General features: G+C 40.1%; 1 protein-coding gene across 2 annotated transcripts in view; it reads left to right on the top strand.

Annotated features, from left to right (window-relative positions):
* Positions 1-323: 323 nt before the first annotated feature.
* Positions 324-14,384, top strand: part of LOC112564967 — a 47,725-nt gene continuing 33,664 nt past the window's right edge. For both annotated transcript variants that reach the window (XM_025240148.1, XM_025240147.1), the window contains exon 1: positions 324-1,239. The gene's annotated coding sequence lies outside the window, so the exon portion shown is untranslated. The remainder of the gene's footprint in view (positions 1,240-14,384) is intronic.

A 14,384-nucleotide genomic window follows, 5' to 3' on the forward strand; every position in this document is an offset into this window, starting at 1 on the left:
CCATCTTTTCGTGGCAATCGGGTGCAGCACATTCTCGAGGCATGGTTGTCACTATGGAAACCACACGTCATAGGGTCACGTGACGGAGAACGAGACTTCGTGGAAGCAAAAAAAGAGTCCCGTGTTATTTCTCTTATTAAACACAACATTCTACTATCCTTTAAAGTTCTGTTTACACAATAGTCAACAATACAACTTATTATTTTTTTGTACAAAGCTGTGTGCTACTTTTATTTTACATGTAGACAAAAACATGGAATAAGACAGAGACAAAGAGCAGACTAGTATTTGTTCCCAAGCAGTGTGTGTTCTGCCAAGCACGCCCACAGATTCTAGAATTCTGGTGCTCAGGCCACATTGTGTGGTTGAGTTCTGTGGCGTGGCATGAAGAAGGCGCGCGCGTGTGTGTGTGTGCGCGCGTGCCTGGGTAGCGCGCGACACGTTGGCCTGTGGACATAAACTGCACCCGACACGAGTACAGCACCAAAACGTGCGTTGGCGCGCACCCCAAACCATTTCTCAGCCCTCCATCTACATCCTTTGCCTCCCAGCAGCGGAGATTCTTCCACACGTGAATTTTTCCCGCACGCTCGTGCAGTGGTGAGCCTAAAAATAATCAGCACGCACCGACGTGTAAAAACTCGTATTACTGTCACTTTATCTCAAGGGATAATTCTGGAAACTTGTTCAACATCTTTAAATAACTTTTTTATTAAAAAAAACTGGATGATAAGTTTGGTTTCTAATTAAGAAAATCCAGCTGTCGCGAGAAAAAAAAAATAGGAAGACGGTGTGTTTGAGCGGCAACAGATGTATAAAATATATTCCTGGGAGAGCTTCGAACTTTCTGGCAAACACTCTTCTACACCAGGAGTACTCTTACTGTCAAGCACAACGATCTCAGATGATTGAGAGGACCGGTTATCACCTTCGTCTGTCAAAATGTTGAATAAGTCAGAATAATAAACACGCCAAATCGACGTTAGACAAATCACAGTCGTAGAGTGAACAAGGGGATCAAAACGTCAGCAGCAGACAGACAGCATCAGACGGACGCCCTCGACAGTTTTCTACAAACAATCCATTCATCGTCAGACTGACGGACAGGAGGAATCAATGATTCCATGTTATCGTCTTTTATCTCTGGCTGCCATGGACGTCGTCATGCATGGTTGAACATTTCACAGCAGCTTCACTCAGTCTGATTCACAAGGTTCTGGACTACTTGTGTGTAATTAGGTAAGTGGCTCGACGTTTCTAACTCCCTTTTGATGCTTACTAATCTCCATCCCTAAAATACTCTCCTAAATCAACGTGTGTGTACGCGTGTGTGTGTGTGTGTGTAAAAAAAATTATAAGATAATTCTATTTATTACCTGTTTAGTGTGTGTTCTCTTCCACCTCAGTGTAAAGCGTGTTGAACCCGCCGTTGGTGATGAGAGTAGACATTTCGCAATTAATCAAATCATGATTAAAGGTAAACTACATCGTTTGTGCTTTACTTCAGCAGTTCATTCACATTTCTATGTAAAACAAACTTGTCATCTTATCTACCAACAGGAAACTAATGATTCATTTAAAAAGACGAGGGTTCTTGTAAACTTCCGACTGTAAACTTCTTTTGACAGAGACACTTACAGGCTTCCGAGATTAAAATATTTTTTTACAACCTCTTGCTGTCTGAGGAGCCTTAAATTTTTATTTACTATATTCCCAAAATGAATAGCTTCCGCCCACCAAAACGACTGTTGAAATCTCTGAGGTTCTTTTCTTGTCGTTTCCATGTGCTTGTGAGCTTAGTTTCTCGCTGAAATGTTCGTACCACAGCTACTGGCAGTAGATACTGGGAGTCTACATCTTTTTATTAGATGTTGACAGCGCCGAAAAAAAACACTCGACACTTTGATACAGACAAATAGACATAAACAGACAAACAGAGAGACAAAAAGACAGACAAACCGTTGCAATGCTTGTTGTCTTGTACAGTGAAAATCATTCGGTGAGTAAAATGTGTTCAGAGTTGGGTTTGTACAGAAAATACAAGCTGGTCTTGCGAAAGAATTATCTACCTATGCGACCATGTGTAGGAGTGAGAATAATTAAGCGACCTGGTGTAAGAGTGGAATCAATACTCGACAAGGTGTAGGAGTAAAATCAACACTCGACAACCTGTAGAAGAACAATAAATTCTCGATAGGATTGTAAAAGTTCTTCGAGAGAATTCTTTTTGTTTGTTACAGAGACTTTTCTTTCTTTCTCACACACGCACGAACGAGCACACATTCGCGCACTGGTACAAACACGCACATATGCATTCACACACGATCAAACTTAAATAATTTATTTATTTATTTATTGACTGCTATCAATCACTTTGAGGAGAACACAGATGTAGCAGCTGATAAGGTCCGCAACTCAGGCCTGTCATCCTTTGGGCAGGGCAGGTCACAGAGCGAGAGGCCGGGTATCTCGTGTTTGTAACCAATTTTACCTCTGACTACCACGGATTCAACATCTCTCCAAAGCACTTTGAAGAACAGTCTTCGACAGAGTGTCGTGCCAGGTCAAAAGGTCAAACTAGACCTTTTATGCCCCTTGACTGTTGGGAGTAGTCGTTCCTGGTGTCCTACGAATGTGGTGACCGTGCTTCCTACAGACACTGATTTTCATGTGATTTGTACAACATCCGGAGCTGCCTTCTCAAGCACATTTTCTTGAGTGCCTAGCATCTCCTCTCAGTATCGGTAATCAAAGTAACCCTTTCACTCCGTTCAGCAGGACTGGTTGTACCAGGGACTTGTACAATTGTACTTCCTAGTCAACCTTAGGTTATTGCGGTGGTACACCGTGTCCAGCCTAACCATTACCGGTAATGCTATCGCATGAAGCTTCCAATTTATGATAGTGGCTTCCAAGCTGTTGACTTCTTTTAGCTGGACCACGTTCATGGCGATCGCTACTTTGCAGTGACAATCACCATGATCTTTTTTCTTTCCATTCCATTTCCGTTTCCATTCCACATGCATGTAAACTGTCAGCTTGCTGGTACGATCTTGGTGTTCTCTGTTGGGGGTTGCTATCAGATTCATTCCATCTGCAAATCGTTGGTTGCAAAACCGAATTGGGCATGTGACGGTCATGGATGGTTATTTGCAAGATGTTGCCATCAACAGATGTCAAGTGTCGCAGTTGGTCGTCTAGCAGAACTAGACTTGTTCAGTTTTTTTATATTGCTTTGACTACTTGAACGAGACCCTCTCAAAAGTTTCGTGTTAAAAGCCATAGCCCCTCGCTTCAGATAGTCAAATGCTTTTTTAAAGTCTATGAAGGTTTGATAGAGATCCCGTTGGTCTTGCAAGACTTTTTCTATCAGTATGCAACAGTTAATAGCAAAAGGTAAAGGAGAAGTCAAGAATATATCAGAACATATCACTTACCAGTTTAGACTTTGTCCTTATAAAACTGAGCTTGCCGACAATGTCACGAACAAAGGCAGTATGAAGCAGCCTGTCCGCCTCCAGTTTGCCCCTGTGAAGATATCCCAGCGAGCTTCCTCTCTATTATCTACCTCATGAACTGCTTGGTGCTGTTTTCATGCAGCAGGATCCTAAAGCCTTCTGTTTTCAAAACTTTTTTAAGATTGACGTAAATGCCTCAGGCTTTACAAACTGCTTAGACAAGATACTACCGAAACAACATTCATTAAAAACAAGCCGTTTCCAAAGTGTACACTTTCGTGATTCTAGATTCAACCCCAAATTTTGAACACAATGAAGATTGTTTTTTCCTAGTTTCTTCTTATTCTATCTCCGACCACACACGCACACACCTCTATCATCGTTGCCCACGGCACATTTCAGATATGTAAAACTCACTCATCATCAACATTTTAAAAGTTGTTTATGTTGAATGTGACACCACTAAAGTATTATGTTGAAAGTAACACTACTAACGTCTTATAAACGAGTTAAACTTTCTGGATGGCTGAAGTCAGATTCGTCCAATTAGAGTTTGAAAAAGGTAAATAAAATTTACATTGAGATAAGTAGGCTGGCATTTCTCATCTACGGTATACTGAACTTCATGTGTGGTAAAAGCATCTAAAGATTGAGTGCAACATACGCTTCTCAGTTCAGCACCAGCTCACATGTCTAGCGAACGATAACGAGCAGCGTGCTGAACATTAATTAGTTAATTACAGCTTCCTAATTAGCAACTACGCAACAGCTTTGTAGCAGCTCGACAGACCGCCTCAAGTTGCGGCACAAACATCACACGGAGCTGCCAGAGTAAACAAAGCCAGAATAGAAGTGTAAACTCGCAAAGTCCTCCGACTGCCACATTCCTGTTTACTCTCGGGAAACACTGTAGATGTGCTCCCACCCTGAGAAAACACCGACTGACAAATCGTGTATTTATGATGAGAACTCGACGTGTCTGCGTGTGTGTTTACACGTGATAAACACGTGTTTCCAACTTGGATAATTTATCCACCATGACAGTGTGTAAAGGTTGGCAGCACGTGACCTGTAAAGATTGTCCGTATGTGACCTGGAAAGGTTGGCAGCACGTGACCTGTAGAGGTTGGTGGCACGTGACCTGTGAATGCTGGCACCACGTGACCTGAAAAGGTCGGCACCACGTGACCTGTAGAGGTTGGAGGCACATCGTCTGTCGTGGCTGGCGTTTTGCTGTCACTGCAGAATCCTGACGATCTTCTCGTTGCTCGTTCATCACTTTATATTTGCATATCTCCGTCTCCCCCTGCCCCCTTCATTCTGCTACCCAGTTTTTATCTCTCATTCCTCCCTTTCATCCCTTAGCCCGGTCTCGTTTATCAGTCACCTTTTAAAGTCTGTGTTATTTGTCTGTCCGTCTGCCTGTCTGTTGTATGCGTGTTTATCTGTGTTGTATCTTCCTTCTCTCCCTCTTTACTTATTTTTTCCTATCTTTTCTATCCTCCTTTCTTTCAAGAAATGTCAGTGTGTCCTTTCCCCTACCGATTTTATTGTAACAAACTGTCTCAGGTAAAGTTGCTTAGTTGCATAACAATCATATTAAAATATTTTTACAAACATTTTCTATCTGGTTAATCTATGGATATTCAGGTGTCTCTCATTTCGTTCTTCCTCTCTCCTTGATTCAAACCAAACGGATCAACAGTCGTCTGACTAACCTTGGGTGCGATTGAGAGGGACAAGAGACCTCCTGACCACGTGACACGTCTTGTCGAATTTGTCTCATCATGCCATTTTTTGCGCAACTCTAGAATTAGCTTGGTCTGCGAGAAAAGTTTCAAAATAAAAAAAGAAAAATATAATTTTTTTTTCTTCTTCAGCACCACATGAACTTCTAATAAAACTCATAGGGATGAAGTTAAATATAGGATGTTATTACTTCTGTTGTTTTCTTTTGTGAATCATAATAACTTCATAGCAGCAGGTTTGACTTGGGTTCAACACTAACATCACACTGTCTATTTTTCACTAAGTAGCAAAATTTTACAAAAAAAAATCTTTTTCCTTCTGTTTCTTGAAAGAGAAAACAGTCTTTGTAAGAATATTGCGACTTTAGTTTTGTTAAAATATCAAGCACAGTTTTTGCTGTTGTGAGGGTCTGACTATAAATACGAGACAGCAGGGAAATAAAGGTGACAAGTTATTTGGTCACAATGAACATTCACATCAGAGAACAATCTGAAAGAAAGAAGAAAAGAAAGGAGGGGGAAGATACAGTAAGAATAGTTTCCCATGAGCTTGCACAATATTCCTGAAGCAGTGCCAGCTCTCTCTTGTCGTCCAAACAATGGTCTGAACTTTGCAAAGGGCCATAACCACTTACAGCAAGGTAGGTTAATTGACCTTCATCAAGGTGCGGTGCGCGCGCAACCCTGCACAGTAAACATGTGAGTGAGAGAAAAATCACGAGAAAACACGTGACAGGAAAACATTTTACAAAAATTAATGGTGCAGGCTGGAAAAGCTCTACGTATCCATCAGTTCTGAGTGAGAGAAATTCCAGTCGAAAGGTTATGTGTTAAAGGGATACTTAACACCACGTGCCACTGACGTCATTTCCTGGCCAGCGCCGCCTGTCGGGGCTCAGTTTACCCATGAGTGGCTTTGCCCTAATATAGTGAGTGAACCAATGAGTTAAGTAAACTCGACAAACTCCAGTTTCAGGAACCACTGAGTAGATGAAGTTAACTGACCGACTGTTGAAGGAATTTACAAAAGAAAGATGGCGACTGCGCCTGCGCTGTTCAGCTGAACGAATCATATTTCACAACGAAAATCAAACAAAAATCTGCGAAAAATCTAATTTATTCATTCTGAACAAATGGTTCAGATGTTGGAAAGCAAAAATATTGATTAATTTTTTTAATGGAAGACAACTTGACACACTGGGGGATGGGAGGAGCTCGGATGGGCGTGATCTAATTTAACGGCAGGAGAAAATAACACAAAAATGAAATATGGCGGCTAAGATATTTTGTTTCTTGTTGAAAATGAAATATATTTTCTTATCATCATTTCAGTTTATGAAATCAGCAAAAACGGTATTTACTATCGCGGCAAAACATTAAATCGAGAAACATACAAAAAAGAAACATAAAATTCCAAAAAGCAAGTAAAAGGAAAACAAATATGTAGACAGTCAACATTATTCATTCTGACGAAACAGTGTTTAATACAAGACGAGAAAATCATTATTATTTATTATTTGCTTTTACATGACCAGCGTAGAAAATAAACGAAGGTCGATATGTTGATTGTGATATTCAGCTTCGTTTTTCATGACGACTGCTACCTTCAAATTGTAACTTCAGAAAAACAATATTTACTAAACATTTATGAACCATTACGTCTGTGTAAGTTTTTAATTATCTGTGGGTAATATTTTGCTTTCTCTTCTACTTTTATAGAACTAACACAATCAGGATTTCCGCCATAGCTTGTGAGACGTTAATCGAGACCCCTCCCATAAATTATTGGCTGGTAAAACAATCAGGGTAGACCTACCCCGTGTCCAGAGCTACAGGATGTTATCCGCTATCTACAAAGAGCCAATTTACCCTGCATGGGTAGGATAACAAGCTTGATAAATACGAATCCTAAAGAGTTTTTTGTTTAGCGATCCTTGGTGGTGGTCCTGGAGCACAGCCTGGACAATTATGCATGGTGTACCCTGTCCTCAGCGGATTGCTAGGCAACGGATCGTGAAGGTCCTCTGCTTCGTCGACCTTTGGCGGTCGTTAAAAAGGGAGAGGAAAAAATCTTCCTTGAATAGCCTTCCGTCGGCTTTAATCTCCAGAGTCAGATGTTCTTCCCTTGTGTGCAGACCTGGCTACAACCCTCGTATGGACACACACTGTCCATCGAGCCACGAACCGTGCATAAGATACGGTCTATGGTCTGCAGACGCTTCCGATGGGACTTGGTCTAGTAACTTAATATCTGTCACTTTAGAGATCATTGGAGATGAGATGTTTATCGGTAGGGACTGGTCAGATTAATCAAACTGTAAAGAACTGACCAATAAATCAGGAAACCACGGAAAGAGTTTACAGCTTAATAACTTGGCCTGATACTGTGCTGGCCTCTCTTAATACAGCACAGGGCAGTTTATCCGAGAATAGTGAGGTTAAAACCTATCCACATTTAAGATTTCACGGTAATTTGACTCCAGTGATTGGATTTTTATGTTCTCAAAATTAATGGCACTCTTCCAAACAGAAGCAACGAAGGTCGCCTCCTTGACCTGTTGAGAGGAACAGAGGTTATCGGGGCATCCGTCCAGAAAGCGGATACGTCACTGGGGCAGCTGCTCCCACACTCGGATACACACCCCGGATGTACAAATTCTGGATTGCTGACTCTGATCAAGTCATCCAGTCGTCACATCTTTTGTTGCGCATGCACGATGGCTGATCTTCCCATCATCGGAATTCTTAATGGACATCATTTTTTTTTCTCATTCTATTTGATTTCTATCAAATTTGTGGCGTACCGTGTGTTTTTTACCACTACATCTTGATTGCAAAACGGCACGTGCAACCCATAACAAGTTGGTACCTATTGCTTTTTTTCCTTCCACATTATTAATCTTTTTTTAAAAAAAAAGAGCTAAGGATTTGGGGCGAAGACCAGACCCCTTAGGGGATGATTCCTCTGCTCAGAAATGTACGTTTGGAATAACAAGGTTGAAGGTGTTGATTGAGCATTACACATTGATTTTCATTGAGGATATAGAAGCATGTGTGTGTGTGTGGAACTTGGTAGGTGGCAGGCCCTCTGACATTCACCTAATCGCACGAGGCAGTATGGTGGAGACGTTCAGTAAAGCTCCTGTCGAGCACCTGCTCAGGTATTTCAAATCCCGTTCTTGTCTTGAGTGTCATGCAGTAAAATACCGACAAGTATGTGCGATTCGTTGGACACCTCACCTACCCCAGGCTTCCAGTGATGTTACTCATTCCTCAGCCATGACAACAGGCGTCGACTCCCCTTTGCTGTTCCCGTCGACCATCGACGTCCTCATGGAAATTGCAATGGAAGCTGTTCTGAGGAAACACCCATCGCGACCTCAACATCCTCTCGTGCGCCTCACCTTTGTGTTCACGCTGGCCTTAGAACAAAACTCGGTTTGTAAAACAACTAACCACTTCCTTTACAGCCTAGTAGCAAACACAAAATTATTATAGGGAATTGAAGGTAGAACGATTGTGTTAGTGCATACAAATCCGTGTGTACTTGTCTACCCGTGAGTGCCTTTGTGTACTCACACGCCTGCCATTATGTGTGCTTTTGTAGGCTGCAGATGTAGTTAATTAAGCAAACCCGAGCTGTTCATAATAAAGCAACAATTCTCTAGGCGTTAGAAGCCCCTTAAGCATTTTATCCTTTTGTTACTGGGGAGCTGCAGATGAATGAAATCTTTTATCGCGAAACGAGAACAAAGTAAAAGCTTGCAGGAATTTTGTTCAGCAAACGAATCGAAAACATGTAAAATAAAATGCACCTTAAGGGCAAATGTTGTTGAACATATTTGTTCTAGGGTCACAAAATGGAAGACCACATAGCTAAATAAAGGATATGTACTCATGTGACACAGAATTGTAGCTTGTGAACCTCTGTGCAAGAGTGTGAGGCAGGACAAGGGAGTCTTCCTAGCAGCTGGCCTCAGCAAACATTACAAACCTTGTTGCTGACCTTTGGAGTATAGAATCCAAGAAGTAAAAATCAAAGTAACCAGATATAAATGATGCCCTTTCTTTAAAGATCACGTGACATTCGAAGCACTAAACTCTGCTCCAGACAAATACAAGGCTTTCTTATCAAGTCCAGATAAAGCACGAGAGATGTTGGCTGTTGACCAAAAATTGTTGCGGCAAAAGCAGTAGTCGTTCCATGCACACCACCACCACCACAGCAACAGCAACAGCAGCAGCTACAGCCAAAAGTCACATATATTTATTTGTCAAGCCATAAACTGCGACTTCTGACACCGAAAACAATGAAATGAACTGTGATATTTGTGGAGCCTGCAATTAGAGCTTGTTTAACCAAGTCGCCCCAGCTTCAGGCTGTTTAAAAGTACATTGTACTGTCGACTGCTGTTACCTGATATTTATGGCTAGTGCATCTGGTTTCACTTACCGTCAGTTCTTATGTAGCAGATTTCTCTAATCTCTCATATATCTTCACGTTTCTTCTAGCCACATCAGAAATTTTGTTATGAGAGACAATATCTCCATCGAGTTTTGAAGCTTAATGTGGTATTTGTGACATGATTGATGTTATTTAATACTGGTTCAAACGTTTGTAGACATTTATAACATAATTGTTTTTATAAATTAGAAATCATTACCCTCACAGCCCACCGCCTTGCAGGGGTCAGAGGGCGTGCACGTCTCTGTGATCCGAGGACACGGTTTTTGGTCTGGAGCAATAGAAGAGATAAAGTTTGTAGAGCATCTAGCTATAAGAGCAGAAGAAGCTGCAGAAGGACAGCACATAGACTAGTTTTACCAGACCACAAAAACGCTAACAGGAAGTAGAAGTGGTAGTCAAGACCTGCCTTCAAAACCCCAGGATAGGAACATCATCACTAAAGAAAGTAGAGAGATGGAAGGAGCACAATGAACAGCTATTCAGCCAACCAAGACCTCCTCTATTAGCCAATATCTAAGAAAGTAAAGAAGACCTGGACATAAACCTGGTCCCCATCACCATGACCGAGGTAAAAGAAGCCATCCAACAATAAAACGCATCAAAGCTCCAGGGCATGATTGGATTCGCTCTGAAAGGTTAAAGTTGGAAGCAGAAGAAATACCAAAGGTGCTATGCAACTTCTTCCAAAAAATATAGGATACTGAAGAAGGACCAGATAAATGAAAAAAGCATAATCTTGAAACTCAAAGAAAGGTGACTTAGGAGACTGCAACAAGTGTCGAGGCATAAATCTGTTATCATAAACAAGCAAAATCTTTAGTAGAATCATTCTGAAGAGGCTGACCACTGTTCTTTGTGACATTATCAGGCAGGAACAAGCATGCTTTGGAAGAGGAAGGCCATGCAATGATCAAATCTTCACCTTAAGACAGATCATAGGACAAAGCACAGAGTGGAACAAAACTCTCTTTCTGTGGTTATAGACTTTAGGAAAGCATTTGACAGCATACACCTTATGGAATGCCACCGAAAATAGTAAATTTAATAAAAGTACTGTATATAGACTTCCATCCCAGGTGGATTGTAGCAATAGTAAGCAAACAGACAACTATAATATTACCTTATGGTGTTTAACAGGGACGAATCTGTCACCGTTCCCATTTATACTGGCAAAGGACTGACATAAAACAAACAAAAACAAGAAAAGAAAAGAGAAATCGGTTGGACACTCGTCTGTGCTGGAAGACCTAGATTATGCTGTCATGTTGTTACACTGTCCAGACAAAGACAAAGAATCGCCATAAAAGGTCAACAATCTAACCAAAATGCAACAAAAATAGGTCTTAAATTAAACGCAGGAAAAACAGAAGAAATGAGAGAATGCCAAGTCAACAGAACCATCTCAATCGATATCAAAGCAGAAGAGAAAGTCCAAAAATTCATATCCTTTGGAGTCTAGTATCAACGGATGAAAATACAGAAAAGAATGTGAAGAACAGACTCATCAAAGAAAAAGTATGCCTTTTCCATGCTACACAAAATGTGGAAGTTAGAAAGCTCGAAGGACGAATACACAATTTGGGAAGCAATGTTCTGTAGGTCTTACTCTATGGAAGTGAGTGCTGGAAGATATCAGCAAAAATCAGGCAGAAACAAAAGACCTTTGAATCCAAATGTCTGAGAAACTTTTTCAAGATATACTGACCTAACATCATTGCTAAGAAAGAAATCCTTTCAAAAGCCAGCTGCACAAATATGACAACAATTCAAAAAGAAGATGGAAATGGATAATGTGTACACAATGAAACAAGAGGCACCATCTTTATTGGAGAGCTGATGGCAAAAGAAAGCGTAGTCGGTCAAAAGAAACACTGCCATGGTCAGTAAAACAAGAATTAAGAGACCAGAAACTTTCTTGGAACAGCTAATGGAAACGACTTGATAGACAACAATGGAGCTCTAGTGAATCCTTTTTCTACCAACTTGGGTACAAGTGAGAATAAGTAAGTAATCTTCACACATGTGCTGATGTCCATACAGATATCTCTTTGAACAGTACAGCCGAGGCTGAAGGAGTCGACACAATTAGTTCTTGTAATGTCAGAGCCCTCCAAGCACTAAAACAAATGGCAGCTTTGTGTTGTGCTGCTGCTGGTGGTGCTGCTGTGCTAGTGAGGCACAAAATGGCATTAAGATGACAGATGATAACATACAAATGCACTCCACACATAAACTAATGTCACTAGGTGTACTTGATGATCACTACCGTCGACTGTCTTGATGAAGAGTTACGCCACCTGCTCCATGTGTGCTAAATGTGACTTGACCAGGAATGATGGGAGATGAGCCAAATTACAAAAGGCAAAATAAACCAACAAACCTACAGATGGATCGTTCTGTTACATGTGGAGACTTAACGAGGCCAGAAATTAGCGACAAACACCACATTCTATTCCATCAAGTACCTTTTATGTTTCCCAAGCTTAGCTTGTAGCATCGGCCTCCTTGGAAAAAAAGCAGAAAATGTGGAAAGAACTACCTTATGATCTTTGCATCACCAAAAAGAAGAGAAACTCTCATCAATGACAGTACGAGAATGTATTTAGAATGGGTTTTAGGGTTAGGTCCTTTTTTTTTTAAAAAAAAAAAGCCGTTCTTTCAAACTGAAATAGTTCTTTTTGTCTTGCCGTGAACTTCAGGTTCTAAGGACCTCACAGCACATCACCTGACTGTCGGCAAGGTGTCTATGAATTTCTAGACTGTCTATTTTAACTCTCACCCACGCTTGTGAATCCATTCTGTCTGTCATATGTGTAATTGGATAATGTAAGGCAGTAATGATGGCGGCAGAAGGTAAAGTAATTAATGGACCGACTCTGAGTGCCTCCAGGCGAGGATCGGGGGAGAGTCAGGACTGAGAAAAGCTCGTAGAAAGTTTTTTGTCAGATGCATGAGATAAAACGTGTGTGTGTGTGTGTGTGTCAAAATCCGTGATTTGTGTGTGCTAAATAATCTGTATTTATTTTTGTTCACTTTGATTTTCTTACATTCTTTGTAAAAAGAAAGAAGAAAAAAGAAGAAACCTTAAAAAAAGGAAGAAAAAAATTAATGTTAGGGGGATAACGCACAAACTAATACGATTATGGCTAATTTCTAAAAAAAAAAATAAAAAAAAATAAAAAAAATCAGCGCGACCTTAATTCCGTTCTAGTTTCTTTTTTATTTGAATTTTGGAGTAGCAGAAATCCACTCCCCAGGCAGATCGACTTCCCAACTCAAGCTAACCTTATCACTCCGCCATAAGTAGCAGCAACCCTATCTCTCGACTCAAATGCCATGTTCCGAAGGATAAGATAGTTCACACGAAGGTTGTCAGAGAAATCGTTTTTGAAATCCAGTCGCGGTAAAGTTTCCAGTTCTGAACTTATGGTGGTTTATGACTTGCAAGACATTCAAGACACTGAAAGCACTCGGTGGACATCTGGACGAGATTAGTACTGTGGAGAAGCCAATGACCTGAGCTCACACCCCATCTGACACCTCAGATGTGATCTTTCCCACTAATTAATTTGTTTATTGACGAGACCATGACCAATCACTTGTCAAGATCGCCAACAAATCGCGAGGCTTTTACGAGATCACAAAGAAATCAAAAATAAATTACTAAATTCTGATAAAAGAGCAAGTCCACTTGAAGACACTTTATAAGTTTACTCTTGCCAGTAAACAGTAGTTTGAAACGACCGCAAAAATACACTTTTTGACAAAACCTTGTGTGTCTGCATCCTTTATAAAACTATCCCTTATTGTTTTATTAAAAGTTTTGATAGCTTCTTTAAATTTACTCATTACTCGCCAAAATGGTTTCAATTAGAATAACCAATAAGAAAGTTAAGGCATTAAACAGCTTATTAAAAGAGTCTTAGATAAGTACAAATTAACAAGCAGTTGAAGGATTTCAGTACTACCTTGTAGTTAAGGGTTTTTTTCGGTTTTTTTTTTTTTTTCAAAATTTGTTTCTTGCCCTGTGTGAAATATGAAATGCTGGTGGAGAAAAATAATATCTCCATTTATAAAAAGATCCCATTAGTGTCTTCAACGGGGTAAAAGTCACTTTTTCTGTCTTTGAAATTACTTTTTGTGCTATAGAAAAACCTATTTTGAGCTTGAGACTGTCTGCTGTTCACATTATTTATTTTACTTCGAAGACAAAAATTCGAAATGGCATTAATATTATGTAAAAACTCTAAAGACCATAAAACTAGTCCTCGAATTTCTGGCCCAGAGTTCAGTGCCATTGATCTCAAGACTAACCCCCAAAAATGTACTCCTTGTTCTTCTCTCTAGACTTGTCAAAAAAAAAAAACAATAAGTAAAAATAAATGAATGCTTCGTTGTATTCATCATTTGCATCAGACTCTGGGTAGATAACAGCAGTGGAAAGAAAACATAATTTTTCTTCTCGCTGTTTTCTTTGCACGATAGGCTGTGAAAAAAAAAATCAGAAAAAACAAGAAGTTATGCTATCAAGTGAAACAAAATATTATTTTGTGATATTTTTATTATTAGACTGTTTTAAGAAAAGCAGAAAGGAAGTTGTTATTATTGTGTAATATAGCTGAAAGAAAGGTGTTTCTTCTCTCACAAGCCTCAGTCTCATATTCAGAATAGAACAAACAAATTAAGGTGTTGTGTGGTGTCTCAGTATTG

This window comes from Pomacea canaliculata, linkage group LG5, assembly GCF_003073045.1.
Source record: "Pomacea canaliculata isolate SZHN2017 linkage group LG5, ASM307304v1, whole genome shotgun sequence".
Classification (NCBI taxonomy): Eukaryota; Metazoa; Mollusca; class Gastropoda; order Architaenioglossa; family Ampullariidae; genus Pomacea; species Pomacea canaliculata.